We start from the raw sequence: 5,341 nt of genomic DNA on the forward strand, positions 1-5,341 counted from the left end.
TCCAAGAATAGGTTTCGCAATAGCACGATCAAGTGTTTTCCCATTCTTCTCAGAGTCAGCCACAGTTTGTTATGATCCACACAGTCAAACACCTTTGCATAATCAATGAAACACAGACATTCCTCTGCTACTCCCTGCTTTCAGCTAAGATTCATCTGACATTAGCTACAATCTCCCTAGTACCACGACTGGTAGTGAAGAGGAAAAAAAAACATTTTAAATAGTATAGTTTAGGTATTCAGAGGAATTTTTTTTTTCTTTCATCAAAAGAAGAGAGGAATGGAGAATTCTGAGGAAGAAGCAATAATTAGTTTCTATTTTAAAAAGGAATAATTTTATTTTCAATATTCAGAAATAACAATAGCTATAGAAAAAGCACTTGCTGCGGAAGGTCAAGGACTGCAGCCTTCAGTATGGACTGAGGCTCAATGTCAAACAGACAAAGATTCTCACCACTGGACCAATTGACAGTGTCAGGATGGATGACGAAGAGATTGAGATTGTTCACAGCTTCAGTTTGCTCGACTCCACAGTCAACACTCTTGACACCAGCAGTCAGGAAATCAAAAACCGTATCGTGATGGGAAAGTCTGCTGTTAGGGGCCTCTCTAAAGTACTCAAGAGAAACGGTGTCTCTCTGGAGACTAAGGTGCGCCTGATACAGGCGATGGTCTTTGCAATCACTCGTTATGCATCAGAGAGTTGGACTAGGGAGGACAGAAGGAGAGTTGATGCCTTTGAGCTGTGATGCTGGAGAAAAGTACTGAATGTACCATGGACTGCCAGGAAAACAAACATATTCATCTTGGAGAGGATTAAACCAAGAAACTCCTTGGAGGCAAGGATTCTGGGGCTTCGTCTGACATACTTTGGACATGTTGCCAGGAGGGACGGGTCCTTGGAGAGGGACATCATGCTTGGGAGGGTGGAGGGACAGCGCAGGAGGGGAAGACCCTCTATGAGATGGCTTGATTCGGTGACTGGGGTAATCGGGATGGGTGTGTCAGAGGCGGTGCAGTTGGCGCAGGATAGAGCAGGGTTTAGGGCTGTTGTGCATAGGGTCGCTATGAGTCACAAACGACTCCACGGCACATAACAACAACAACAACATAGAAAAGGTTCAGGTCTTTTGTTCATGGAGTCACTAGGAATCGTGCTTAACTTGACGACAATCACCACCACCACCGAAAAGATTAATTATTTATTAATAAATCTAAGTAGATATTCAAAAGATTTGTTTTAGAACCTCAAACTACAGGACAGCTTACCCCAACATCTTCAACAGCTTGAAAATGTAGAGGAAAACTGAACAATACAATTAAACTAAAAAGACCTACCTAAATGGGAAAATGTAGTATGCTTATGGATTGTAATATTTAAAATTGTGAAAATGGCAATGCTGTCGAAGTAATCTACAAATGCAGTGTAATTTCCATCCAAATCCCTTCACCATTTTTCAATTAAATGTAAAGAGTCATCACTAACTTCATATAGAAAGTAAAGAGACCCTGGATTAGCAAAGTGATACTGAAAAGAAAAACCAAGAAGGATGCTTTTCTTTTTCCTTATCTCAAAACCTATTCCACAATCACAGTAGGTAAAAGCAACCATGTCAAAGCAAATTGGTACTGGTTCAGCAACAGATACATTCTGCTGTTAAATCCTGTCAGGTCAACTCTAACTAATAGTGACCCTCTGAACAATCTTTACCCTTCCTGTACCATTCACTCCATTTCTAATATACTTGAGCCCATTGTTACAGTCATTGTGTCAGTCCATCCTGTTAAGGGCCTTCCTGTCTTTCTCTGACCCTTTACCTTTCTGAGCAAGATCTCTTTTTCCAAGGACTGGCCCCTCCTGACAATATGCTCAAAGTATGTGAAATAATTCACCATCCTAGCCTCCACGGATCACTCTGATTGCACCTTCTCCAAGACAGGTGTGTGTTCTTGTGGCAGTCCAAGCGATATTCAGTACTCTTCTACAACACCACAGTTCAAAGGCATAGATGTTTCTTCAGCCTGCCTTTGAATAATTGATTTTACAAAGATGAAAAGCTTTCTGTGTAAAAATCAACTGAAAAAACATGGTTAATTTTTTTTATTTGCACATGGACTATGGGTAAAAGAATAGTGACAAGTGAAATGTAAAATAGCTTGTTGAGTCTCGACAGCCAGATTAATAAATTTGGGTTTCTTTTCTGAAACCTTGGAATTTTAACCTTCAGTAAATAGTGGGCTTTGACTAGCGGTTGATAGGAGAAGGCACTCAAGGCAGGGGTCCCAGTCAGATTGTTTTCGGAGCTTCTGGTAAGAGTCAAGAGGACCTAAGGAACAGGCTGCCTTTCAGATTTTGTGTATTGCTACTTTCCCTTTCATTCTAGCCTTTAGCTGCATATATCTCTCTTTGATTCTCAAATATACCAAGCTAATTTCTGATTTGTAGTCCTTAAATTGCCCAAATAAGACATCCATCAGATCTTCAGATGACTGGCATCTTTTTGTAATTCAGTTCTCAACTCATGTATTATCTTTTAAAAAAAGCTTTCTTGCACCACAAGACAAACAATCCAATTGAAAAAAGGGCACAGGATATGAACAGACACTTCACAAAAGAAGACATTCAGATTGCCAATAAGCACATGAAGAAATGTTCAAAATCCCTAGCTCTAAGAGAGATGCAAATCAAAACAACTATGAGTTATCATCTACCCCAGTCAGAATTGCAAAACTGAACAGAACAGCAAGCAACAAATACTGGAGAGGTTGTGGAGAAACTGGAACCCTTATTCACTGTTGGTGGGAGTGTGAAATCATGCAACTACTGTGGAGGGTAGGGTGGCACTTCCTCAAAAAGTTGCAAATATAAGCACCATTTGAACCAGCAATTTCACTACTGGGAATATACCCCAAAGAGACCATAACTGACATCCAAGCAGACATATGCACACCCATGTTTATCAAGGCTTTGGTCACAGTAGCAAGGAGTTGGAAACAACCTACGTGCCCATCAATAAATGAATGGATAGAGAAGCTCTGGTATATTCATACAGTGGAATACTACGCTGCATTGAAAAACAAGGAACTCATGCAATATTATTCAAAATGGGTGACCCGGGAGGACATTATGCTGAGTGAAATATTTAAGTGACAAAAGGACAAATACTGCATAGTGCCACTGGTGTAAAACAGGACTGACATTGGGGTTGGGGGGAGACAAAGAAAGATGGGTTCAATAATGTATACTTCATTGAAACAGATGAGGGGGAAAAACTGCTCAAAAGAGATATGTGATTAGAACAAAGGCTGCATAGTGGAGTGGACCTAGGGGGAGGGATTGTATAACAATGAAAGAATTTTTCTTATACTTTTCAAGGAGAAGAGTGAGCTTGGGGGTGGGGAGTGGAGGGGTGCGCAGGGAGAAAAGTGCAACAATGAATGAATGGAAACCCAAAATCTCTGTAAAAGTTTGTGAAAATTAATAAAATATAATTATAGAAAAAAAATTTAAAAAATAAAAGAAAGTTAATTAAAAAAAGCAAAATGGGGTACCCAAGAACAGACAAAATAGCAAGCTGGCACACTTTCCACAGTCCAGCCAGAGTTTTTCTCTCCCTAGGTCACAAACTTCTCAGGAAGACTGATCAATAACCTGCATTATGCAGAAGACACAAACTTGCTTCCTGAAACAGGAGGACCTGAACTCTCTGTTGCAGAAGATAAAGGACTGCAGTCTTAAATATGGATTGCAGCTCAACATCAAGAAGACAGATTCTTATCACTGGGCCAATTGATAGCACCATGATAGATGGAGAAGAGTTTGAGGTTGTTAACAATTTCATCTTGCTTGGATCCACAATCAACACTCTTGGGAAATCAAAAGACAAATTACATTAAGAAGGTCTGCTGTCAAGGACCTACCTCTCCAGAGTGTTGAAGGGCAACACTGTCAGTCTAGAGACTAAGGTGCACCTGATCCAGTCCATTATTTTCATAATTACTTTCTGTACATCAGAGAGCTGGACAATTACTAAGGATAACAAAAGAAGAGTTGCTGCCTTTGAGTTGTGGTGTTGGAGAAGAGTATTGAACTTACACCTTGGATTGCCAAGAGAACAGACAGATCTGTCCTGAAGAGGGTGCCAAGTTGCTCCTTGGAGGCAAGGATTTTAAAGCTCTGTCTCACATACTTTGGGCATACTGCTAGGAGGGACCCATCCTTAAAAGAAGGATATCATGCTTAGAAGGATGGAGGGACAGGAAAGAAAGATCATGAATGATATGGATTGAAACAGTAACTGGGGTGAGGGGGGTAGGTAATGGTAAGTAGTGAGATTGGCTGAGGATAGGGCAGGTTTCAGAGCTATTATGCTTAGGGTTGTTATAAGTCTCAGCCAACTGGAAGACACATAACAACAACCTAGGGATTCTTTCCTTATCTCCTTAATGGCCCATATCCCTCCTTCTCCCCCCTTATCTTGTTTGTATACACATTCTAGAAGCCCTGTGGTTTATCATGTCGTTTAACAACTTATGTTTTTTTTTGCATCAGCTCACAGCTGATGATAGGGCCTTGCTTGCCTAAAGTGAGGAACATTTGAAATGCTTGCTGCAGAAGATCAAACACTGTGGTGTTCAGTATGTATGTAAACATCCAGAAAACAAAGATTCTCACCACAAGACTAGCAGTCAACATTATGAGATGGAGAAAGGATAGAAGTTGTTGATAATTTCATCTTCCTTGGATCAACAGTCAACACCTGTGGCACTAGGAGTTACATGTATTGCATTGAGCAAATCTGAGGTCAGGGACTTCTCCAAAATGCTGAAAAGCAATGGTGTCAATTTGAAGACTAAGGTGTGCCCGATTCAGGCCAAGGTCTTCTAAATTATCTGCTACTCATCAGAGCGCTGGAAAGTGAATAAGGATGACAGAAGAATTGATTAATACCTTTGAGTTGTTGGTGCTGGAGAAGAGTTCTGAGTATCTTGGACTGCCAAAAGAGCAAGCAGAAATGTCTTGGAAAAAGTCCAGCCAGAATACTTCTTGGAGATAAAGATGCCAAAGCATCATCTTTTATACTTTGAACATGTAACTATTCAAGGTACTCCTTGGAAAGGGATCTCATGGGTGGAAAGATGAAGGATCGGTGAAGGAGAGGAAGAACTCCACTGAGATGGAAACACAGTGACCTCAGCAATGGTCTCTAGTGTTAGAGATGAGGAGAATGGTACAGAATAGATCAGGGTTCAGGTCAGTAATTCATAGGGTGACTATGAGTCATACTCAACTCAAAGGCACCTAACATCAACAACTCTGAAGATATACCAGTCTAAAGTCT

At 40.6% G+C, this 5,341-nt stretch overlaps 1 protein-coding gene across 1 annotated transcript in view; it reads left to right on the forward strand.

The window, feature by feature from the left end:
• The window catches only part of SPATA1 (spermatogenesis associated 1), a gene marked incomplete at its 5' end in the record, with an annotated part of 100,343 nt that overhangs the window by 30,219 nt on the left and 64,783 nt on the right, over window positions 1-5,341 (forward strand).

This window comes from Elephantulus edwardii, unplaced genomic scaffold (assembly GCF_000299155.1).
Source record: "Elephantulus edwardii isolate Elephantulus edwardi_28Jun2011 unplaced genomic scaffold, EleEdw1.0 scaffold00227, whole genome shotgun sequence".
Lineage (NCBI taxonomy): Eukaryota > Metazoa > Chordata > Mammalia > Macroscelidea > Macroscelididae > Elephantulus > Elephantulus edwardii.